The sequence below is a fragment of the Mytilus edulis genome, chromosome 1 (assembly GCF_963676685.1).
Source record: "Mytilus edulis chromosome 1, xbMytEdul2.2, whole genome shotgun sequence".
NCBI classification, from domain to species: Eukaryota; Metazoa; Mollusca; class Bivalvia; order Mytilida; family Mytilidae; genus Mytilus; species Mytilus edulis.
Window position 1 is genome coordinate 19,964,026 of NC_092344.1, and position 27,482 is coordinate 19,991,507.

At 31.5% G+C, this 27,482-nt stretch overlaps 1 long non-coding RNA gene across 1 annotated transcript; it reads right to left on the reverse strand.

Moving 5' to 3' along the window:
* Positions 1-19,297: 19,297 nt before the first annotated feature.
* LOC139519217 (uncharacterized) lies at positions 19,298-20,632 on the reverse strand. Its single transcript, XR_011663536.1, has 2 exons — positions 20,376-20,632; positions 19,298-19,817 (listed from the first exon to the last, which is right to left on the reverse strand). It is a non-coding gene; the product is annotated as an uncharacterized lncRNA (long non-coding RNA).
* Positions 20,633-27,482: the final 6,850 nt, after the last annotated feature.

The following is a 27,482-nucleotide window of genomic DNA, read 5'->3' on the forward strand; positions in this document are numbered from 1 at the left end:
ATAGATTACCTTGTTGGAAACATGCGTGGTTTTTTCTTCATGTGAGTCCTCCTTCCTCGGCTGTTTCAGCGTTGTCCACTACAACCTGCAGATATGCGCTGACTGGGTGATCAATTCCCAACCAGAAACTACATGGCTATCCATCCCTGCCTCTACCCCTTACTGCTTCCACTGTTCAGACCTTTTCCTCCACCACCACATTTGATTATGTCTCTGCCTCTTTGCACAAGTTACCAATCAGCTAACTTCTTTCCCCTCCAACAATACCAAGTGCTCTTAATGCCCTACACATAGTCTGTCCAGCACACCCTCTGCTTCCAACTTCCAACTTTCACTGGAAACAACCAAACCCTTCATTCATTGTCTCTACATTCTGCAAGTATTTCTTTCGTTGGCATTTTCTATTCGTTCTTCCCATGGCACGGTTAGTTCCAGCAGGGTTGCCTGTTTTGTTGAAGCTGGCTAAATAATGATGGCAGGTCTCTGGTTTGTTACAGCAATCTGTACTAACAAAACTAGAAGGTATGATTCATATAATGATATTTTCTTAAAATGTTAACAGATGAACGACATTTAAGTTTTGTGATTGTCAGCCTCCCATTTGTTAGTACTTTCAACAACCTTGTCTGTTCACAAGTAACGAACGTCAAGGTAGCAAAATGTCGACTGTTTGGAAATTATCGAGAATGTCCTATTCCCTATCATGATATAACTCATTCGCACGGCGGTGTATAAATGTATAGTAGAATATTCTTATCCTGTTTACCTAGCCTGTCTTATTCTGATTAACAAATATTCTATTCGGAAATAAATATAAAAAATTAGTAAAGAAGGCTTTCGTTTTAGGTCAAAAGACTAAATTTTCAACGGAATAACAAATATTATCATTTTTTCAAAATTTATTTTCATAAAATTGATGGATCCTTTATATGAGTATTTCATAAATTGCATTGACTATCGTTCCCTCATTTAGAATATATACTGGCAATTTTTGATAATACCAAACCGTAATTGGTAGCATTTTGCTAATTACAGGATTTTGAAAGTTTTTATATTTTATTTCTCATTTTTTTGTGCTATTTTCACATTTCTTGATCGGTGTGAGAAAAATATTTCTCGTCACTATAGTGAAATATCTGTTCTCGGCAAATGATTGGTCGGAATTTAATTATGACGTAAAATTTTCTTGGTTTCTTCTGAATATTTCTATTGTGACATTATGAAAAAAGGTGACCATGCCTGATGACGTCAGATATCAAGAACACAACTATCCTAAAATCTTTAAGAAGGAAAAATAAAAGTCATTATAGAAACAGATTCCACCACCATAACTCATGTACTACGATATTTCTCCACTCTCAACAGCAAGCCTCCCGCTTGAAATAGTAAAATTTTACTATCTCGAGTGATGAAATATCGCCACACACTTGTTGCAGTGATGGAATCTATATATCCCTGGGTTCCATTTTTTCTACCTATAACATCATTGGTAAGTTAATGAATATCTAAACTTTTGAAAGTGGACATCCAAAAAATCTCGTTCGCTTTTTTTTTATTCTTATAAGCAGATTGATTTTAAGAAAAAGATTTGAAAAAAAGCAACAGTAGTATACCGTTTTTCGAAAGTCATCAATCGAAGGAGAGAAAACAAATATGTGTTACAAAACCGAATGAAAAAATGACAAATAATGGAATCACGTTGAATGCTAAGAAAAAACATCGATCACATTTATAACTGAGTGTTATAAATAATCTAAAAATATTTGTACTTTATAAAATAACAGTTGCAGTCATAAAATTTAAGTTTATGACAGCTAAAAATGTATGCATTCTTTTACATTTTATATTTTTTGAATGAATTAATCGAAATAACGCCGTGATTCAGAAAAAAATATTCTTCCAGTTATGTATGGATAACATGTAGATTTACTTCTAGATGGTTTCAATGTATTTGTGCTGCGAAATAACATAAGATTGTGCTTTTACTGATTTAGTTCTAAAGCCTAAAACCCTTGATCATTTTCCTCTGAAAATCTTTTGTCTTTTCACATCTCGTGAGTAATTTACAAGTAAAACGGATAATACAGTATTCGGCGAGCATCATAAATATTCAGTAATATTTTGTCTTTCGAATGCAAATTAAGCTTTTTTTCTGTAAGGAGGGATTATAGACAAGAAAGAAAACCTGACTTCACCCGAATAGAATTAGTTCGAAATTATTGATTTCGTTCAAATCGTATTACTAATTCTCTAGTGTCCCGGTGTGAAGTTATTGAATTTGTTATTTTTGTATATAAATTAGAAGCCAGCTTCACTGGTTTAAACTTTGATTTACCTGGTTCAGGAAAACGTCATTCTTCTAAACCCATCAATTAAGGTAATGCAATCGTGCGATAGAACTTGTCTTACAGAGGTAAATGAAAACTATTTAATGAATAAATGGTCAACGACCAAACACCTAGTCAACCTTAATGTCTTACAGGAATCATGCGTATCACATAATTTATATATTTGCCATTTATTTTAGATTACTTTTAATTAGGGATTTATGTAAAACTTTCAATTCTGTAATCAGTTGTCATAAACTGGTGGGCAATGCAAAAAACAAATATGGCATATTTAACTGAATCAACGACTTAGAACTCTTTTTATCCAATAATTTAAATGTAATGTGCTAGTTTTTATAGGTTGTGATACGATTCTTGTTTAGCGTACTAAATATAAGTGCTTTGTTAATCATTGAATGACGTACAGTGACCTTAATTTACTTGCAACAACTTCATTTGGGCTCTATTGGATATTTGTCTTATTGGCACTCATAACACAGCTATTATTTTATGGGTTAAAAGTCCGCTTATCGAAACTTCCTTATTACGTCGAATTTTCATATTTGGAAAAAAACTACGGTTTAAACAATAATCACGCATTAGTTCAAAATAAAACTTCGCCTGTCATTAATATATGTAGCACACAAGACCACGATGGTCATGTATCGACGATTAGATGATTCAGAGCGGGGGCAGATATCTTGTTGATAACTAGCCAAAGTGCGTCAGTGGTGACAATGAAGTGCGATTCACTTTATAGACTATATGTTCAATGTGTTCATGTTCTTGTCGATGTAGACGTAAAATCTTGTGTAAGAAACTACTATTCATGTTTGTTTTAAGGGAATTACCAAGAGTACAACCAGTTTAATTTCAAACAATCATGGTAATAGTGATTTCATTTCCAGCCATAAATGTTGCTAAATAAAGGCACCAGTAGTATACTGCTGTTCGAAAGTCTTAAATCGATAGAGAGAAAACAAATCCGAGCTACAAACCAAAACCGAGGGAACCACTGTAGATAGGCTTGGACATAAATACCGTTCATACATTCATGCAGGAATTGACCCTATATATTTACTTTCCATTAAGACCGTTAATAATTTGAAATTGGTTGTTGTTTGCTTCAGGTTCTAATTCTAAAGACTGAAAATCATGGAAGTATTGTTGGAAATGCAAAGACTACTTGATAAGTCAGAACGAAACAAATAAAGCAGCAAATTTATTCCAATGCTGTGAATGAGAGCACGTTTTAGAATAGATCACCGCTGATGGTTTTATGGAGTGTTTTGTTTTCATACATTGACTAATAAATAAAAATAAAATCTCAATATAGTTGCATATCTGTAGATTTTCAACTTGCTATCATGCATCGTAAAGACCATCGCACTTCTACTCAGACCAACACCTAGTTCCAATCGTATTTCTGAGTCCGACCATACCTGTCATAAAACCATGCATCAAGAATTACAACCTATAGAGCGTATTAGTCACCTCAATCTTAGAGATTTAGAGTCCAAACCTTTCGATTCCTTTAATACATCATCCCCATACAAATCTAGTTTCCCTAGTTATGTCATAACTAGATACCTTGGCATCATAAATAATAACAACTCAAAAGTTGTTTGCCAAACACCCAATATATCCGAATTGGCCAGTCTATCAATTGGCAAAAGACCTTACTGATGGGTGTTGTAGACTATGCCATAAAATTGCTAAAACGCGGGCAAGATGAACCAAACTATAAACGTTTTGTGAATGGCTATTAGCTGTTTGTTCATACAGAAGTAACCCCGCTTCTTTCTCTATGAATGTGCCTGTCACAAGTCAGGAGCCTGTAATTCAGGGGTTGTGGTTTGTAAATGTGCTACATATTTTTCGTTAATTTTTTATCTATATATTAGGCCGTTTGTTTTCTCGTTTGAATTGTTCTACATTGTCATTTCGGGGCCGTTTATAGTCGACTATGCGGTATGGGCCATGCTCATTGTTGAAGACCGTACGGTGGCTTATAGTTGTTAATTTCTGTTTCATGTTGGTCTCTTGTGGAGAGTTGTCTCAGTGGCAATCATACCACACCTTCTTTTGTATATCAACATGTTATGATGTATAATGAGTACACGAGTGTCAAACCCTTCAAGAAGACTCGTTCGGTTCATGTTTTATATCTATTGAAAGTTGTTGTTCCATGAGACAAATCCTGAAATCAATTTGTTTATATAAGCAAAAATCATAGCTTTGGATGTCTCAGTAAAACTGTAAATAACACAAATATCCATACATCAATTACGTAAAGATGTTTTACACATTAAATCCTTTCTTCTATTTCGTAATTAACATAAAAAAAAAATCCCATCTTTATACTGGATACCTAACTTTCACAAAACAATAACCTATACCTATAGAGGTCGTAAAGATTTTGTATGTTACTTTGGAATATCAACCAAAGACTCTATCGGATACCTTAACTACATACGTGTCATTACAAACAAGTCTTGGTCTTCCAAGTGCTCCTAAAAACCTTTTTCTAAATTATTAACATCAATGTCATCAGCAATAAAAGTCGGGCTTGAAAGTTATCGTAAAACTGCCTATTCAAGAGGTAGCGTGAATCCGATGTGAATACTCAAAAATTTCAAAAATCTTTTACTAGTACACACAATCAGGAATATTACATCTTGCAAATGTATTAAAAAATTTACCTTGCTACTTACTGCGTCTGTTTGTTTTGTTCACACATTGTTTTCAATTCAATGAAATGTTATGCGACTGTCATACATGTGAAAGGTTTTGCGAGCTGTGAAACCAGGTTTAATCCATAATTTTCTAATTAAGAAAATGTCTGTAACAATTCAGGAATATTAAAGTGTTATCCATTCGGTTGATATGTTTGAGCTTATGATTTTACGATTTGATTGGGGAATTTCCGTTTTGAATTTTCATCGGAGTTAAAAAATATTGTTCATAGAAGTACAAAATAAATCCAGCTGTAGTGGTGAAATGTTTAGTACTTATTGGAATACCGACTGTGTATGTCTGCCAAAATATCAATCCACCACTCAACAGAAACTTATTGTTAAAATAAGTCCAGCATTTTGATGACAACATGTGTCGGTGCATTTGTTGAAGGGTCATAGTGATCCTTCACAAAGATAATTCATGACACTTATATTATGAAATCATAGAATTTCATTATATTGACAATGATGTGTATACAAAACAAAGAGACATAATAATAATGAAACAGAAATCATACATAACCTAAAGATAAAAGGAAAAACCATCTTGAAATTTTTAAGTTTCATTTTCATGTATATTGATGATTTCCTGTCATATAATAACTTTTTGGCGTGCATCTATGATGAGCTTATTAACAACCCCTGTGTAGATGCAACTTCTGGTGAAATTTCCTCTCCGAGGGTATCAACAGCACTGTAGTCTGCACTTCTGTGTTGACATGAATTGCCAATGCTATGGTCATCATGCACTATGACTTAATTTCAGAATAGTTTTCTTAGGGTATGAAAATCTTTCGAAGATTTTAATTTTCGTCGTTTTTGAGTTGGAGGAGTCCACCAGTTTGCTTGATGAATGATTCTATCGTTAATGCCCGCGTCACACTGTCCCGATTTTTATATACGATGGACACCCGAATGCGAAAATTGTAAGTTCGTACGAAGTTGGTCCCGATCTCGTTAAAATATCAAAAAGTGACCAAAGCAAGTACGATGAATAACGAAGTCTATACGATGGTGCCGAAATTATATACGATAGCAAGAGATGGACATACGAAGGTTAACCGAAGACGGGTATTTAAGCTTCATATCTCAGTTGAAGGCTACACGATGGATTACGAAGGCTACACGATAGATTACGATGATGGCGCGATGGCCATACGATGTCTAAAAGACGTCGTGTACAGCTTACGATGCATTTAAATTATAGGCGGGAAATCTGTCTTTTTGTCTAATTCTTATAAAACTTAGTTTATTATCCCCTCGCCTACTACATGTAAGTTGCGTGTAGATAAAATTGTTATGGACACTCTAGAACCAAAATGCTCAAAACTTGGTATGGTGTTACTCGTTAAGAATATCTTGAGCGCTATTGACTTTAAAGTTCAAAGGTCAAGGTCACAGTGGCAGTTGTAATACAAGGTAATATCACCCTTGTGGACACTCTAAAACCAATATGCTTCAAAAGATTTTAACCACATTTGGTATATTGTTCCTCCTTGTAATGATCTAACATTTTTTACGTTCAAGGCCAAAGGTCAAGGTCATGCAGATGGACTTGTTTTTCTCCTTAAAATAGCATAATACACAGGTAATTGGTTGCTCATTTTTTTACCTGCTGGTTCTAAAGACAATATTAAAGGTATTTCCAGTTACTGATTGTTTTGGTTGATTTCTAAGAAAATAGTTTATGTATCAAATATGCATATTCAATTTACCATTTTCTGCATGTGTCATATACAAATATAGTGTCCATATTTGTCCCCAATACGTTACATACGAGGTGGTGTGCTCGGCATTGCCTTGTTTGAACTGTAAAATGTGTGCACTAGTCTGAATAATCACCCATAATTATGCCCATGTTAACTGATCTATCTAAAAGGTAAGGTAATGGGTTCGTTGATCCCTTTTGTTAAAAAAGAGCTCTTTCCAGGAGAATATCATAATAATATAGACAAAAGGAAGGATGTGGGGAAAGCAACAAATGCGGCAAAATATAAAATATAGAAAACAAAATGTTTATGGAGTAAACATTCGTGGGACAACAACTCAGACGATACATAAAAAATCAGAATAATGAAGAAAAAGTTGGTTTCCCTATATACGTGTGTCTGCAGTGTTGGTGTGCGAGGCGCGTTTATGATTTTCGTTATGTTACTTGATATGAAAAATTGACAAAAAATAATATTTTACTTGTTAAAGTAAATCCTGAGCCTGTAATAGCTGCTCTTCTTGTTCCATTTGAATTAATAGGAAAAACGATGTCGCCTTTCTTGTTCTCATAGAATCATATGATATAAGCTCCATGCTTTGTGAACGTCTTTCTTAACTGTCGTATTAAACTGACCAGTGCATATCGCGCATGGCACTTTAAATGTATTTTAGCGCGAAAATTAACTTACATTTAGCTGGATTTATTGCCGTCGTAGTTCGATCTTGTCGCCTTCGTACTTTTATTCGATGGCAAAACGACGGAATTACGAGGTCTTCACGAAGTCGTGTTGCCATCGTAAGACCTTCGGGTAACTTCGTGATTCATTCGTGTAGACATCGTAATGTCAAAACTGCCCGATGGAAACGATGGAAACACGAATGCAATACGATGTTCAAAGATGCATTCCCGGTGACATTACGATGGTGAGGATGGTGATACGAACTCAATACGAACCCTCAACATCGGACGCACCTTCGGGGATTTTTTAACATGTTAAAAAATTTAGAACCCTTCCCGAAGTTGTCCCCGAAGGCTAGAAAAAGTGGCCGATGGTTCTACGATGGTTAAAGATGGCACTACGAATAGCCCGATCTGGATACGATCAGTCCCGATTTTGAACATTTCCATAATCGTGTTGCCATCGGCGTAAAAATCGGGACAGTGTGACGCGGGCATAAACAAATTATTAAAAACGATTGTATTGGGTTCTGGTTGTGGTTTCATTTTTGTTGTACTGATTTGAAATGAAATCGTCAAAACTTTTTTTTGGAGCAAATCGGGTTTTTCTTGAACTAAATAATTTTAGATTCACTTAATTGTTACAAATGTTTGTTGACTGATTTTCTGTATAGTTTTTGACGATTTCAAATAGTTATTGTTTTTTATGCCCCACCTACGATAGTAGAGGGCCATTATGTTTTCTGGTCTGTGCGTCCGTTCGTCCGTCCGTCTGTCCCGCTTCAGGTTAAAGTTTTTGGTCAAGGTAGTTCTTGATGAAGTTGAAGTCCAATCAACTTGAAACTTAGTATACATGTGCCCTATGATATGATCTTTCTAATTTAAATGCCAAATTAGAGTTTTGACCCTAATTTTACGGTTCACTGAACATAGAAAATGATAGTGCAAATTTCAGGTTAAAGTTTTTGGTCAAGGTAGTTTTTGATAAAGTAGAAGTCCAATCAACTTGAAACTTAGTATACATGTTCCTTTTGATAAGATCATTCTAATTTTAATGCAAAATTAGAGAATTCATTCCAATTTCACGGTCCACTAAACATAGAAAATGATAGTGCAAGTGGGGCATCCGTGTACTTGTAATGGACACATTCTTGTTTTTAATGTAATTTTAGTGCCTTAAACATATTTCTTGATTTCATTTATTTTGTGACGGCGGTAAATGATTGGCAATGGGTTTCTTACAAAACAACAGCGAGATCTTTTTTTATTTCACGAAAATAAGAACTATTTATGTTTGTTATGTTGAAACATTGTTGTCAATATATTGAAATTTTATGCGACTGTTATACAAGTGAGAGGTTATGTTATTTTTAAGACCAGGTTTAATCTACATTTTCTACATAGGGAAATGGCTGTAGCAAGTTAGTAACATGACATTTTTTTCAATTCGTTTGATGCGTTTATATCTTTTGATTTTTCCAATTGTTAAGGGAGTTCCTGTTTTGATTGGAATGCCTAATTTTTTTATTTAACTTTTTTCAATAATTTCACTTGCTGAAACCCTTCTCATCGCCTGAATTTTAAAACTAAAATCAATATTATATACAGAGATATCTAAATATGTTTATTGATTTTGGTATAATATATGACTAAAATTAGTTAAAAAAAAAAAAAAGAACTTTTGTCAAAATTACTTATGACTTCTTCCAAATCCAGCAGTTGGGCTATAATGCTTATATAATATATAGCCTTAATTTACAGCAATATCAAACTTATGATTGCGTTTTAATGTAAAAGCTATATGATGTGTAATAATTTATGAACGAACCAATTATTATCCTTTTTCAATGAACCAGGTTGTTAATACCCCGGATTGCGTTAAAATATATTTTGATACAATTCAACTGCTAATTTAAAGAAACTAATAACAATATTAATAAGCAATTGTAAGCCAAGAAACTACAACTTTAACAAATCATGTCACAAATTCAAGAAAAAAAATTTACACAGGGAAAGGTAAATCCTTAGCCAGGTCAAAGTGAAAACTTTTTTCGTGAATTAAATTAAAAATATTGTTGTGTTCGATTGTGAATTTATTATTTACTTTCAACTTTATTGTGACTTGGGTCATGTGACTCAGGCTATGTATGATTTTTTCAAACGAGAGGGTTTTAGACTTGTTAGTATATAATAAATTAAAAAATTATCATTTCTAGTATCTCCTAATATACAATTTGAAGAACTCTCAAACGGTAAAAATGTCAGCAAACTTAATATAAGATGGTAGAACAATATCCTGATCATCAGAAATGTATGTTTGTCTAAATAAATTATATAGACCCCACGTTTTCCGTTTATTCTGAAATAAGGAATACATAGGGAAAAACCCATAGCTTAACCAAGTAAATATCTTACAAATATATAGCAATCTTAATCAAAGAACTTAACGTAGAGAATTGACACAAGACACTATTTAGTGTAATAAACATGAAATTGAGACGGACAAAAGTATTGCAGCAAACGCTTATTTGAACAAAAATAGGATATTAGAGGACCGTATAAAATAAATTTCATTATTTTGTGATTTAACATTTTACAGAACATTCTAGACAGTAACCATTGCCCTGCCTCGGACAAGGGGGCGTTGTTTAAAAATTATCGAAGATACAAGGCTTATAACTTGGTATGCAAGCAACTCTTTTCGTAATCATAAGACTGTTCAGGTGCGCTCTAACCAAAAAATATAAGAGCAAAAACGAAAAATTGAAGAGACTTTAAACCAAAATTTCATAAAGGTTGTGTCAAGTTTTCTATGCCCGAAAATGAAAAAAACCTTAGTATTTTGATTAGTAATTCAAAATTTTATAACAATTTGAGTTCATAGAAAATGACCTGACTGGATATACTATTGTGGATGAAACGTTCACCAGCAGTTGCATTGATAAGTGGTTTTAAATCAAATATACCAGACATGTTATTGATACGCAACCAGCGCGTTTTGTCAACATAAGACTCACTAGTGGCGCTCGAATGCTTGCCATTAGTTGAAAGGCCAAAACTAATACAAAGTTGGTGTGCACTGGTAACCAGTAACCAAATATTCCATGATTTAAAATGTGATCAAGATCTTTTCTGTTCCTAATAATCCAAAACTCATTAACAATAAATTTACTGAAATCTATGCACGAATTACACTAAAATGAAGTCAAGTTTAGCGTTTGATAGTTCATTGATAACATTCTTGCGTATCACAAACAAACAACTTGTAACGTCTCATCTCATTGGCCGAAAGATTCAAATACAACGTACAACAATCGTAGTGTGCACGTGAATTGACAGAGGTGACCGAAAATGACATGTACTATGTTACTACGAACGTAAATAGTTTTCAAATCTTTGGTCAAAATAATTAAATAAATATTTTGTGAATTTCAAATAGTGGGGTCGAAAACTGATATTTTGTATTCTAATTTCTTTATGCATGCCGCAACACAATCATTTTGTATCGTACTATAAAATATATTAGGATAAAATAAATTACATGTGCCGATTTTAATTGGATGAACATTTATCTTTTAATTTCATACCGTTAGAATAGCATAACATTGTTGAACTTTCCGCCAAAGTAATATGTAATATGAATGCGTATTTAAAATGAAATACAAAATCATCAAATGGTATAATAGACTGATAAACGAAACATCAAGAAACAAAGGATGACTAAATGCATGTACAAGAAGGAACTCACCTTTTTATCAATACATTTACATGTAATGAATTACGCTTTTCAAAACTGATTGTTTTCTATGTTTCTATTTAAATATTTACATTATATAATCTACATTCGTTTTTCAACCGAGAATAGCAAAACAATTAATTATAAATTCATGAAGTATATCGCTGGAACTTTATTAAGTTCATTTTCTTCCACTGTGCCGTGGTTTGTCATCTCCATTTGTTCTAAACAAAGCATCATGGTTGGTTGATTTTTTTTTTAAATCGAGTAAACTGTATCAGAAAAAAAAATCACACAATCCTATGTCAAATACCTTAAATTTGCGAAAGAATATGAATAGTGAAAATAACACAGACCCATTTACTAAAAAAAATAGAGCAATAATTTACCCTTTTTTTACTTTTTTGGAATCGAGCGTCACTGATGAGTCTTTTTGTAGACGAAACGCGCGTCTGGCGTATATACAAAATTTAGTCCTGGTATCTATGATGAGTTTATTTAGTATGTAATTTGGTTATTTAAGTAGTTAAGTACAGTTTCATTTTAAGTACAACGTTAATTCATCGAGCCCATTTAGCAAAAGAAAGGCAGGATGACGATTATTTTGTTTTGAAAAAAATTAAGAGAAATTAAAAAAAAAAAAGGCACTGAATAGACAGAAATTTAAAAAGACGGGATTACAACTAGAAAATGCAGGTCAAAAGATCAATGTTGGATAAAAAAAATAAAAAAAAAACGAATTCAAAATTTTGGAGTAGGGGTAAAAATTGCTGGATTTTTGGTTTATTTGCCATATTGCCATTGGTCAATCAATTGTTACCAAATTAATTTTAAGAGAGGGGAAGGGACAGTGAAAAAAATATATGAATATAGTTTTTATCCTTCATTGACCTTTTGATGTCCCTTAATCCAGAGAGGAGACAGTTGAATTAAATATTTCGATGTGAAAACTGTTGAGATTTTAAAGTTTAAAATTTTAATATTGCACACAATTACAAAATCAATCAATTTTACATGCACATGCATAAAAAGCTAAAATTTTAATTGGGTAATCAAGAACAGAATCATGTACGCGAATACGACGATGGAAGCTTTTAACGACCTTGACCAGTTACGTGAATATTGATCCGTCCATTCAACGTTATAGTACGTTTGTTATATTTTCGTAGGTGTGAGGTCGAAGGTTTGAATTGACCAATGAAAACGATCGTTCCTTAAAGAGTTAATCTAAAAAAAGTTTGTTTGACTGATTATGTCGCACGACCTTTCGCTAAGCTTGGTCGCAATTAGGTGTATAGTACATGTCAACACTCATTAGTACAAATTTCACATCAACCTAGGCTTGTTATTTGTTACGCCACCCGCTTTTTTAGTCTATGAAAGACTCATTAGTGGAACTGGATTCATGCGAATAAGACAAAGTAACAACTAATTCATATTTTGTCGCCGGAAAAATGAATGTAACACCCCAAAATCATGTTTTTACGCCGCAAAAGTCAAGGAAACCCCCCAACATTCATATTTTGCCATCGTATTAAACAATGAAACACCTGACTATAGAACCCCAGTGAAGAAATACAGATTGTCCGTTTGAATAAAATAACTCTTTTCATAATTCTGTTGTTTGTACATATATACTAAGAATTTTAGAAAAACCTTTTTACTCGATTCATAACCATAGAAGGTCCCAAGAGAGCATTGCGTCAAGTATGTACAAATGGCGGAATTGGCTTTATTTACCAAAATTGTAACAATATAAAAAAAATAAAGTATTCAAATATCATGTTAACAATTAAGAGTGTGATAGTTTGATATCAGATGTCATACATAATTAGTTTAATATTATCGGTGTTGACATGAATATCAATAATATGGTCATTTTTATAAATTTCCTGTTACAAAACTTTGATCTTTTTCGAAAAACTAAGGATTTTCTTATCCCAGGAATAGATTACCTTAGCCGTATTTGGCACAACTTTTTGGACTTTTTGGTCCCCAATGCTCTTCAGCTTTGTACTTGTTTGGCTTTACAACTATTTTGAACTGAGCGTCACTGTTGAGTCTTATGTAGACAAAACGCGCGTCTGGCTAAATTATAATCCTGGTACCTTTGATAACTATTATAAGGCACAGATCCATAAGAAGTCTAAAAAATCAAGTTTTCGAAGTTATCAAAATTATTAACAAATACGGTCATGTTTGTTTGCGCGCCATCCAACTTCCGCCTGCGCAATAATATCGGTTTACTTTTTGTTTAAACTTTTTTTTGGATTTGACTTCATCATTTTTTATCTCGAGAAAACATCAAAACATAGATAGTAGAAAAACCAAAAACACATATCTTGTGTACCTTTATCTATAGCAAATAAACTCAGTACAGATACCAGGATTAAAATTTTGTATTTGAAACCGACTCGCGATTCGTCTACAAAAGACTCATCCGTGACGTTCAAATAAAAAAATAATAATAAGGCCAAATAAAGTACGAAGTTGAAGAGCATTGAGTACCAACAATTCTTAAAAGTTTTGGCAAATAAAGCTAAGGTAATCTATACCTGAGGTAGAAAAACCTCATTATTCTATAAATTCGACGTTTTGTAAACAGTTAATTTCATAATTATGACAATATCAATGATAATTCATGTCAACACAAAAGTGCGGACTACAAAGCTTGTGAAACCTCGGGGAATAGAAATTCCACAAAAAGTGGCATGGATCCAGTGGTTGTAAATTAACTCATCATATATAGCTGTTTTGAAATCTTGTATTTACACCAGACGCGCGTTTCGTCTACAAAAGACTCATAAGTGACGCTCGATTATATGTTTATATTGCTATGATTTGTTTTAATGCAGAAGAGTGACATTTTCATTCGGATTGAACTAAACTTTAAAATTTATTATGAGAACTCGTATACAAGTTATAACATGATATTTCATTGAAAAAAGTTAAAATTTATAAATAATCCGGTAGCTACTATTCCTTGACTGAGAATTGCAAATGTTAAACGGCATAACCGTTAGAAGTTAAAAGTTAGAAGTTGAATGTCTTTTCCGTAATACCTCCATATTATAATTCAAACCTGTCTGGTTATATGTTGATGTGTGTTTAATGTAAATTCCATTACGGATGACTGGCTCACTACTTTAACCCAAATGGGTGTCTTTTGAGGTCATCGTCAGCATTTTAATTTGTAATCGAGAAACCTTGTAGCATTAATATCAATAGGAAATCAGAAGCATTCATCTGTTATTCATGAAAGTTATTTGGAATTGATGCGCGTTAATTCACTTGAATGAGTGTCACAGTGAAAGTCTCGCAATCTATCAATGTTAGTCGTATTTACAACACCTGGAGTTTAATATAGAACGGGTAATATAACAATAGCTGGATAAAGTTCAAAGGGTATTACCAATGTGCATCACCGCACTGCAGCTAAAATAAATGAATCTAAGCCTACCTGACGATCTATGGTTAGATTAGTATGTGTCATCACGCGAAAAGTGTACTTGTATTATTTCCTGTTATGGAATACAGTGCATTTCAAAAGGGAAAAAATGTTAAAGAACTAATTCAAATGTTTCTATATTCTTAGAATATTTAAGAACAATTTTTGTATTCATAGTTTGTCGTTAAATGTGGTAGAATTCGTTTTTCACTTTTTCCATTGCGTTGCGTTTAATCTAATGTTTTACCACGAAAAGTCTCAGTCTCGAATATTCACCATTAATGAAAGAAAGTTATGCCGGGAAAATTTTATGAGTTTCTTATCTATATACTGCTTTAATGTATGAACAATAAAAACAGTTCGATTTTTTCGCCGTCGTTAGGTTTCAACTTCATTTGTTTTATTAATTATACCTTCTTATTTTTATCTTATTTCCTTCAAACCCGATACAAGTACTTTTCATTATTAATGTTCAACCTTAAAAAATCCTTACAATACAATTGCTACACTTTTGAAGTGGATAACATATTTATTTAGAATAAAATGAAAACAAGTATGTTATAACAAAAAGTCGGGATATTCAAGCTTAATGAGAAAATATTTGCCTCCATATACGACTGTAATGATATGAGTATTTATTACGAATTACCTAATAATATAAGTTCGCGCGTGTATCATACATGAGGCAAAATTTGCATGTAATATTTTAGTTCGATAATGTTTTTGTGCAAATTCCTAACTATTAAAAGTATTAGTAAATAAATCTTACTATGTCTTGATGCACAGCATTTAAAGCGAATCGAGGATTTTCAAGAGAATTTTGAGAAAAAAAGGGGTGAAGTGATAATTCGAAAACTTGATAATGCAGTGAACGATTGATAATACACGTATGTAATGAAAATAACACATTATATTTGGGTTGTGCATGGCACATTTTTATTCAAATACCTTTACCAATAATATATAAAGCCAAAACAAGTATTTTCCATATAACAATTTATTTATTGTAGACTATGCAGTCCATTCGCACCTTTAAAGATTGAAACATAACAAGTTTTGCAAACAGAGAAACTGGTAGCAGAAATAGAACAGAGTATGCATTGTAAAGTGTTTTAACGTCTGTATGATATTAACCTCTAGCATATCAGAATAACCACATAATGCATGTTTCTAGAGACAGATTCCTTACCAGTGGTTGTCTTTGATTAAACCTTTATGTTCTCTGACCTAAATAGAATTATGGGCTCATGTCAGATCTTTGAAAGTCTCCGCTATATTCACTTAGATCTTAACTTGGCTTCTACACTGTTTTGAATTTACCGACAGTAACGATGAGTCCTGTGTAGCAAAACACGAACGTCTGATGCTCTATTTGATAAACCTGGCATCCTTAGTGGATTTTTTTTCTTAATTAGATTCGAAGGTGATTAAGAGCTTGACATATAATCATAAACATTTGTCAATTTGTCAATTGTTAGGAAAAAATCATTTTATTTGTCTCATTAACGTGGACGTGATTCGTTGGCATATGTCCTACATCCTTAATTGCCCCATTTCTGTGCTATGTTTTATGAATACTATCTCAAACAATTTGATTATGGAATTAAAACTTGCAGCTATGCGTTAGCCCCAAGATCTGAAAACCTTAAGACCCTTATAACAAATAAACGGTATGACTTCATTTTATTCTTTTAGGGTTATTACTTTACAAAGTTAAATTTGGCAAAGGTTATCAGAACAGGAGGAATAATATAAATTTGGAAAAAACGGTACAAAACTTCAAACCATATGTTCGGGGTTTTTTTTTTGCACGTCCGTTTATGTCATTTGATATGGGACTTTCCGTTTTGAATTTTTATCGGGTTTCGATTTTTTCGTGATTTTACTTTCTATGCTTTCCACTTTGGCAACTAAAAAGTTTGGTTCTGCTCGTTCCTGTTGAATGAAGAATAATCCATACACGCGGGTCAAAAAACCTGTGTGCGTTTGTACTTGATAAAAAGTTTGACTTTAATAAACATGTCAATTTTTCCAGAAGGATTAACAGAAATCAAAACAGTTTGATCCTAGATTTTATAAGTTTACCAAGATCCTTTTCTAAATTACAATCCCTTAAAGCTGTTTTCTTGCATATCAATAAGGATGAATATCAAAAAAGAGCGATTTTCTCTGAATCGATTTGATTTTTGAACTGTGGTATACTACTGTTGTCTTTATTAATCTTCAATTGTAATTTTAATTTCGATATTTTAATATAGAAAAATAATATATTCAATATTTTCAAATAAATTACTCTATTCATGTAATTAAAGGATATCGTGTTTTATATTTTAAAGTTATTATCTTTCATCACTATTTCAAAACATATAGGAAGAATGTTGATTATCAAACGATGTAATATTGAGAGATAAAATCAATTGAAATCAATGTATATAACTTTATGTTACACTATGAAAAAAAGTTTAAAAGGTTACATATGTATTTTTGCTTAAGTCACTAAGTGAACTAAACAACAGATGCTACCGACACGTATACATACTTTTATATTACAAATTTATTATAGTACAAGAAATATCAATGATTTGCTAGAAATCTAATATTATAAGTAGTGTGTATGCTTCTGCCTTTAATTGAACTTCTCTGAAATTAAGCACATTAGATTTATTGGGGAAAAGTGTTCGTTCTGTAATGCCAATTTTTCATTTTTAGAATATCTCTGTTTAATAATATGCTGATCTGAGAAAAAAATTACATCCTTTACATTAAAAAATACCATATGAGAAAATAAACGCTATGGATATGTTCACCTGTGTCTATCTTGTACATGCTACCCTTTCCAAGCACCCGCTCCTTTTGGAGATCATGCGAATACCCTAGTGTTTGTGTATTACCTTAATTCGTTTTTTATTCAATTTGTGGGATTTATACATCGGTTCACTATTTTTGCCAAATATACAACAAACAAATCTTAAAAGAGAATTTTCAAGATTAATATTAAGAACGTTTCAGAAAAGAAAACTCCATCCTAATAAAGCTACAAAATAATATTTAGTTGCAATGATATTTTGCAGAGATGTCAACAACAAAAATGTTTTTTTTAATGTTTTGATAAATTAAGAACTGTTTCAAGTAAAATATCGGTCAACAACAATTGTATGACAGATGATCATGAATATGTTTCATATTTCATAGTCGAAATTCGGTTCTCTTTTTTTGGTTTAAGACACTTTTGTGACCTTATCATGTGATTTTTATCATCATGAGTGGAGCAGGATTATAACCCTTCTCATACACTAGTGTTTAATCATATACTTGAAGAGAATTTTGTAACGCTCTTTGGTTTTTAGAGTAGTGTTATCTGAAATAATGTCATCTTTTCATTTTTTTTTTCTTTTAACAATTATGCTTTTTGTCTTATTCTCCATTGTCCTTTTGTAATTTTCTTATTTTTCTTCAAAGATCTGACTTGATTTTTTGTTATTATCATTAAATTATCATGTCCAATAAAGGCTTATCAACTCTTTTATAGCATAAAAAATTACATCAAACTCTTTTTTAGTGAAGGTTTCTTATAATTGTTCAAACCGGAAGTCATATTGTTGTAGTTATTCTCTTGTTTTCTTTTTGAAATTTATACTGCAAGGAGACAGTATTAGGTTTTACTATGAAAATACTCAGCTATACCCGCCACATTAAAATGCACTACATAAAGTCAATAGTAGTATACCGCTTTTCAATAGTTATAAATCGAATTAACTGTACCAAATATGGGTCACAAACCAAAACCGAGAGAACACATCAAGGAAACAACGGAACAACAGAAACACTGAACTGCTACAAAAACAAAAGCGAAACATACATAGAACGGACTGTTGAATAACATCTACCAAATTCCTAACTGGGTACAGGAAACTATAAGAACAAATGGTGGTCACTAATCGTTATCAAAGGTACAAGGATTATAATTTAATACGCCAGACGTATGTTTCGTCTACATAAGACTCATCAGTGACGCTCATATCAAAATATTTAAAAAGCCAAACAAGTACAAAGTTGAAGAGCATTGAGAACCCAAAATTCCAAAAAAGTTGTGCCAAATACAGCTACGGTAATATATTCCTGGGATACAAAATACTTAGTTTTTCGAAAAAATAGTTTTTTTAAACAGGAAATTTATTAAAATGACCATATAATTGATATTCATGTCAACACCGAAGTAGCCGGGACCTCAAAATTCCATTAATTTATTTCCACATATTGTTTAGAAGCATAATGGTGTTACGAATGACAGTTTAAATGAGCAACGACTTATAAATGTACTGCTCCTCTTTCTTCCCTTGCATTTAGTATGTGTATTATTTCATCATCACATAAAAATCGTTGTATGTTGAGTAGTTGTTGCATTCGCAATCGTTGACAATCATACCACATCTGTTATATGGAACTGTATATCTTCCTATTTGTATAAGTTGCTGCATCTTAGAATTTGAAGGCAAGACATCATATTTTGAAATACTCTTATGGCAAAACTTATCAAACTTCAAGCAATAATACCATTCATCAAATAAGCAAAGAGTTTAACCATTATCTTGCAAAACACCTTTATTTTGGTTGATTCAGTAAACTCAGTTTCAGGAAGAAATTGAAAAGTAAAACATATACATAAAAATAAATCTTTAGTAAGTAAGTTTATGTTACACAAAATATTCGTATCAAATTATATGTATAATTATACTTGTATGCTAAAGTTCAAATTCGTTCTGTGAAGCAGTTAAGGATTTTGTTTTACTATCCAAATGTTGAGTAATCCATTTTAAGTCTGTCAAGAAATCTGTTCTGACACGTCTTTTCCGAAAATTCTGCTATATTGACTGGAACTATCATGCCTTTCCGTCTTCTTCTTGAATGTTCTTTGTTGTTGTATACCCTCCTTCAATCTTTGATTGCTGCTCGATAGCCACTATAAATTCACTGGCTTTCTGAGCAACAATCAAAAGGTGAGAAGAAACTTTGTCACGTGACTCGACATGTGCTCTTAGGAGACCACCGTGTTTGGGATTCTGTCGATGCACGGTAAATTTCTTGCTGAATCAATTCCTTCATTAAATCGCCATAAATTGTCATCATACCAGTAAAGAAACATCCATTGCAAACAAGCTTTCTGTGAGAACTATATTACCTGATTCAAACAAGAAGCAATTAAAAAAGCGACCACCATGATTGTTACACCACAGTTATGAATCAACCAAACAGCTTCAAAACTTCTTATTAAATGTCATATAAAAGAAAACTAATCAATAAAATGTAAATTGAAAACGACATGTTGCACTATTTTGTGTAGCGGAATTATTTGCCACGTTGGCAATGCGAATTCTGCAAGGTGCCAATGATTCAAATATAATTATTCAAATGAAGCAAAGAAGATTAAGGTAGTAATTGATTTAATAACGAATGAAAAGTAAATCTGTTTGTAACATCAAATTTTACCGAGTCGCAATATTCGATTTTTGATAATTCCATTTGGTCCTCACAGCTTTTAATTAATAGTGCTGTGAAAATAATGCATTGGACAGATATAACGATACTTTTCTGACAGAGCATCGGTGCAGTATCCACTTTTCGCAAATTAAATCACAAGATAATATGTTTCACCATTTTAAAAAGATCCTAAATGTTGTTTAATAAACTTTTTGTAATATTTTTTTTTCATTTTAAAGATAAATTTAAGTGAACTCACCGTGGGAGCGGACTCAGCACGTCTTTCATCAGACGACATCTCGGTAAGACTGTATACCTACTTATGATGTGGACTGACGACACATGTTGCAACGAAACCTTGCGCTTTAGCGACTTTTAATAATGAGATTTATTCGTTGCTACAGCGGGTTTTCTGTTTGAATACGTCCAAATCGATTGCTCCTTTTTACTTTTTATTCATGATCTCCTAATCCGTTCTCTTTCTGTTGGTCGGCTGTTACTGTGTTGCCTAGGAGATTTTCACCTGAAATAATTACATATTTTAATCTCATAAATGATACATACATTTTAACTTTAAGGAAGGTTTACTTTTGTATAAGATTTTTCACAAGTTTGGAGGAAAGTATCAACATAAAACAATTTACTGTGAATTAGCATGTTTACTTTATTATTCCATAATTTGATGATTTGTGGTCAATAATGAATTCATAAGCTTTGACAAAGAAACTAAAATTAGCTGTTCCGCAATATGTTGTACATGTACTACTCATGAACCCAACAGTTTTTTTTAAATTTTACATGATATTTAATTTTACCAGTGTACCCTATTTCATTAAAAAAAAAAGGTTTGTAAAACGTTTTTGTGTTTATACCATTCTTAATTTGCACCTTTTTTTTGTTGTTGAATATCCTACTTTGAAATAAGATTTTAAAACCAATAGACAGTTTAAGATAACGAAGACGAGCTGTCAGGACTTATGACTACATTAAAAATGAGAGATGCTTAAAAAATAGGAAATATATTACAGCCAGTTTTTTGTTTTTTGAAAATGCTTACATGTTGTATGGAACCTTGTTAATGGTTTACTTCAGTTATATATAAATGTTTAGTTTTTATTTATATACTTTAATATTTCGGGGAATTTTCATCAATAAAACCAAGGATTACAATATATGTATATAATAGCATTCAAATATAATCAAGATAAAATAAGAATGTTTACATGTCAATGAAAAAAAATTTATACAATAAAAATTCAATACTAGTATCAATCGTGTGACCCTGAATTGAAAAGACGTGAAGTCACAACAATAGGAAACCATACTAGCTTATTTAAATAATTCAAAGGGATACAGATCATCACAGAAGCATATAAAAAAAACTTTCCTCATACGAATTATATTTTATAATTGAAAAATAAGAATAAAAGACTTTGTATTCTACATAAATCAATGGGAAACAGCTTTCCTTGTACCAACAGATGGTTTCAGCATTTCTAACAATTAATTTGGATTTACATATACTTATGGAAAATGTAGTATTAAATATTTTATGTGCATGTATTACCAAATATTCCTATTAAAGTTTTTCATATCAAAGTATCATAAGAGCTTAAAGTTCGAGAACTTTCCGATAAGCTATGGATTTTTGCAAGTAACATTTTGCGTTAAAATTTCATGTTGCTGTTTATAAAAAAATATCTCAAGACCTTAAAAACATTGTTTGAACTGTTTTTGTTTTTAGCATTAAACATATAACATAGAAACAGATTTCTCTGCATCAGCTGTATTCTCGGAGATTGGTTTTAACATGAGAATTAAACTAAAACCAGCCTTAGCAAACCCAAGGACAATTCTTTTCCTTTTGATTTTTATACAAAAAATCAACAAGTCTCTAGAGCATTTTGTTATTATGTTGGCAAGTTGCTTCATTTCTGTTCTTTTATTCGTATTTTGAAAGAAAACATAGGAATTGAGGTGGATCGAGGTACTTTAGGTACTAGAGAAATATTATTACAAATTTCTGGAAATTTTATCGTCATTTTCAATATGATTCTTTTATTTCAAATTTCTATCTTTGTTGATAAAATCACTCAATGTCAAATGGTGAGAATATTGAACATAGCATTATATGTATCATAGACATGATTAATCATATGGTTGATATGGTCTTATTGAGTTCCAATTTGCTAAATTGAAGAGGCTCTTATTTATGAAATATTTTAAAAGGAGAAGGTATGCTATGGCAGCATTTTTAGTAATTATCACAAATGTATTTAAATGTTATACTTGCATTAACATTAGAAATTGGTTTGTCATTAAATTGAACTTTTATCATATGGTTTTTTTTTAACTTTTTGTCACGTTTTGATATCTAGAAACGAGCAAAAACCTTACCAAAATATATAAGCGACATGAGTTTTAACAAAGATATAATGATATCAGAGTTTCGCAGTTGCATGCTAATATATAATTTTACCGAAGTGATTAGTAAAATACCTTTTTGAGCAGATACGTCAATTTAAACATTTAAAACGGCACAGCGACAACACATACATTTGCACTTCAATGACATTACTATTTTACCAAAATTTATTAAGAATTAACATAATTTTGACAGGGTTAGAAAATTATAATAGTTTGTAAACTTTAGAGGCATTTTTCATTCTGATAACAAAAGGCTCTTTTCTAATGCGACGAGGGGAGTTTAAAACGACATTGACTACCAATTAAGGTCTAGCACGATCGGAATTTTTTTTCTAAATTTCCTTTTTATTTTATACTGGTGGTCATTTAAATAAATTTTATTTAATTCATAAAATGTGGAGAAGATATCTTGGGGCTATTAAATACCATGGCAATGAAATATCATGGAAAAAGAGGGAAAGCGAACAGCAAAACAGCATTCTACATAACACTGCACACAAATATAAATATATCATCATAAATAAAACAGTATGTTGGTATATTATCGTTTGAAACACGTATGTATTATACATGCAGTTCGACAGAGACGAGGCAACATGACTCTCCCTGTTTGGAGTTCGTGTGATTACCATGGTACAGTTTTATCATCTTGATTTTGTTTTTACGATTTTTTAACATCACTTTTAAAATGTTTCTTGTTTTAAGCAAAATATTTAGCACAACATATCAAATGAAACATACAATTTGTTTTTCGCTCATCTTGGACTTAATTACAGCAAGAGTTGAAGTCTTAACCAAACGAATGGGTCGGTCAATGTTTTTTCAAATCAATTTCCCATTCATTCGTTTTATATTCTTTATTGAAATTTAACATTATTTTTTTTAATCTCAATTCAATTCACCAAAAACAGAAAGAAAACAAATTGAAAATAAAAAATAATTTCTAGGCGTTATTTGAACTACTTCGTTGTTTAAATAACTTTTTTTCTCAAATAAACAATCGGACTATTATACAATAAGATTCACAGATGGAAATAAAATGCAATATCTAAAAGATTTCTTTAAAATGTATATTTTATACAAAAAAATATTTAAACTTTGTATACAGTGTTTGGGATGAGGAGCAATCTTAGCTGAAGACGTACAATTCCGGATATGTTTATTAGACAAAAAAAATACATTGTGGAAAAATAACGAGCGTTAATATGAAGTCAGATAATTTCATTGTAATGCTATATGATAATTTTATCAAGCAAATTGATTCATAAAAATTATACAAAAATAAACTCATTATGAAAATCAAACTATTACAAATAGGGAAACAGCAGATAATGCATACAAATGATTATTGAATAAGCAAAACTATAAGATAAAAAAAGAAACTTTTCTGTACCAACAATAGTTTTCGTTTTCTAAACGTCAAATAGTATTATTCTTTTTATGATCAAATATTAATACAGCTCAAAACCAATTTATCCAATTTATGACAGTTTTTCTGTTTAGTTTTTGAACATCAAACTTTTTTTTTTCATCACATTATTTGTTTGTTTCGACTTTAAAATAGTGTATTCAGTATGATTGAAATTGATATAATGAACATTCAGTGTAACTTAATTTAAATCTCAAAAATAATATGATACTAAGATATTTTCCTTGAAAAAACGAAAAAATACTTTATTATAGATTCTTGTACTCAACAAAACGATAAAAATATCCATCCTTTATATGTGGCCGCCTTTTATAAATAGAAATAAAAGAAATCATGTTGCTAACTAATAAATAATAAGAAGTAGAAAAAAGAAAAATAACTAGTACGTGCTCGCATCTAAACTGCCAGATAGCATGTAGGATTTAAAATGCAAAATAGTCAGACAAACTTATACACGTATAAGTATTAATTTTAGTACCTGCTTTACATCTTTTCTTGAGAGGTACTCCATATCAAAATGTGACAGGATCAGAATTATTCCACCATGTTTTACACACCTTTATTTCAACAAATAATACTCTACATTGACAGCAGATTGTAGTACTGATCGATACTTGATCAATCATATATAATTGTATGCATATTCAAAAAAATGTAATTTTAAAACCCTACAGTATGCCTGGGAAGTGAAGCAAAATTGGATGGGAAATTAATAGAAAGTCGACAAAGATGACAGACCTACTCATTCAAACAGAAAATCCGTTTTTCGTGTCTAGAATACGGTGTATAAAAGCTGGTCATTTAAAGCGGTTGAAATACATTCCCAATTTATCCCTTGTATCGTCGTAAAAATAATATAATCACTTTCTTGTACATATAATATATATAAGGAAAAAAATGATTAAACAAATTGCGATTTCATATTTATTTTAAGCTCTTTTCCTCAGAAAATCAAAGTATTTCTCGCTTTTTTTTATAAAAATAAATTGGTAATACAAAAACGTGTCTTTTTAATAATTTATGAAACTTACTTTTAAAACCTATAGAATGAATGTCAGCGAAAAAGATAGTTTAGCATATCAAAATCAAAAGAAGGATTGGGATTTTGTATTGATTCATTCCTATGGTTTTTTTATTTCCCTTTAATGCAGCAAATACATAAAATTGTTGTACATAACACAATAAAGAAGTGTAATCGGTATAAAAACGACAAAACACTTAAGCAAAGACATTTGAGATGTCACTTTATTTGGCCCTGTAGTCTTTATTTTGAACTTAGGGTTTTTGTTCCACTGGGGAATGGATCGTATAATTGAGTGTTGTTGTACCGTCAAGTGCATGACAAATAGTAAAATAGAAATAAAGCAAGTGCAGTGTAGTTTATTAACATGGCTTGATGAAGTAAAATCTATGTTATGGCAATTTATATTATTCCTTTGTTTTACAATTAAAACATATATAATCCCCAGTGTGTCTTTTAGATAGTTAATATTTAGAATTACAAAAAAAAAATAACAGGATTAGCAGGAATAACCTAAATTTTTGGAAAGTACAATAGAAAAAACTAACATAGACAAACAATAACTAACACCACGTGATCCAGCTGTCTTAGTGCAGCCAAAGAAGATTGTGGGGTTTTACGTGCGCCGAAACACCCCCGTTGCTTATCTGTACAACATGTCTACATATTGAATATTCAAAACTTGTTTTACAAATTCGCAGCAACAGCTGACATTTTCAGTTTACTCAAAAAATATGTTTTATTGGAAAGAGCATTGTACAATGTATTTGAAAAGATACAATCTCGCGTATTTTTCTTCATAACTACATAGCATATATCGAACGTAACGTGCCAATAAAATGTATTTCTATTAATATCAGGTAAAAATCTTACATACTAAAAATTGTAGACTTCAAGCTAATTTTAACAAGTAAACTGAACAATCATGAATCGTTACTGACTACATAAAGTCAGCATCAAGTATTTGATATTCTCTTTTTTTTCTGATTTACTCATTCTAAATTAGACTATACATAGTATTATTCTGCTTGTTTTATTTGTAACTGTATTTTAATTGCATCAGCATCACACGTGTGGTTGAACATCTGATGGTCAATGAATCAACAAATGATAATAAAGGCAAGTGTGGTGTTATCATCTATAAATAATATCAATACTAACTTGATCAAATATGTTTTAAACAATTCTCAAGCTGTGGTTCAACCATACATGGTAGAAGTTTATCACTGTTATATGTGTTGTGCTGGAAATTATCTATAAATTGTATTAACTTGAAAAATATTAGAATTATCAGCATATAATCTTTTTTTATATTTCCTACCAAGCTGGTGACAGTTATATATTAGCTTGTACATGTCTACAGTAAAAAAAAAAGGAATATTTATGTTTTAAAGTCACTTCCAGGTCATGGACTTCTGGTTGGTCTCGTCTTGGAGTGTCTACTAAAATTAAATTGTATAATCGAAGTCCTTATCGTCTCCAATTCGTTCTGACTCAAGAATTAATTATAGTGAGCGGAATACAACAACAAGATTATTCGGACAGAAGAGTCCTTAACGAAATATATGTTTAATCTTTAAGACTTTAATCGTCAAAAAGATATATGAATGTATGTATATTAAATTTTAGTACCGCTGTTTTAAGTATGTGTCTGTTGTGTTGATAGTTATTTCCTGTTTCTATATCTTCCATGCCTGTTTCATTTTTTCCGACTAGAACTTGTTCTTTTTCTTCTGAATTATCTATATCTGGCACATTTTTTCTGTCATTTTGTTCATCATCTAATGTACGCGTCTCCTAAAAAAAAAAGATTCAATACCATATATACTACTACTTATGCCAACTCTTATACGTCATTTCCGACTTTGTATGGGTTCGGAGGAGTTGCGGCTCAATGAAATAGGCCTCTGCCATTAGAAATATATATATTAAATACATCACTACTTCTAGCGATAATGGGTTTTATTTTAATGTAGCCTGCTGCTTCTATATAACTTGGTGTCTTATACTTAACGTTCCCTTACGTCCCTCGTTTTGAAAACTCCCCTGTGAAAAAAACGAAAAGCTATGAGTCTGTCTTAGATACGTAAAAGGTTTTTTTCTAAAGATTCTAATGGTTACTGTTTGAAATTCAACACTGAGTAATGGTAAGGGTTTAAGTAAATATAATACTAGTACTTACATAGATACATGATAAACAAAAACTGCTGTTAACAAAGTTTAAAACAATTGACAATATTCAACGATAACCTTATATATGCACAACAATTAAAACGTTTTAAACGGAAGGGGTTATTCCGTTAAAATTTTATTTAAAATAATAGGAATCAAGAGCATAACATTTTGAGTTTTGCAGAGAAACGACATGATACCATTTTTTCTTAAACTTTCCTGTACCAAGTCAGGAATATGGTAGTTCGTTTCTTAAACTGTTGGCGTTTGTTTTTGTTGCACTTCGCTGTCAATATAATGGTATTTGATGCAACTGT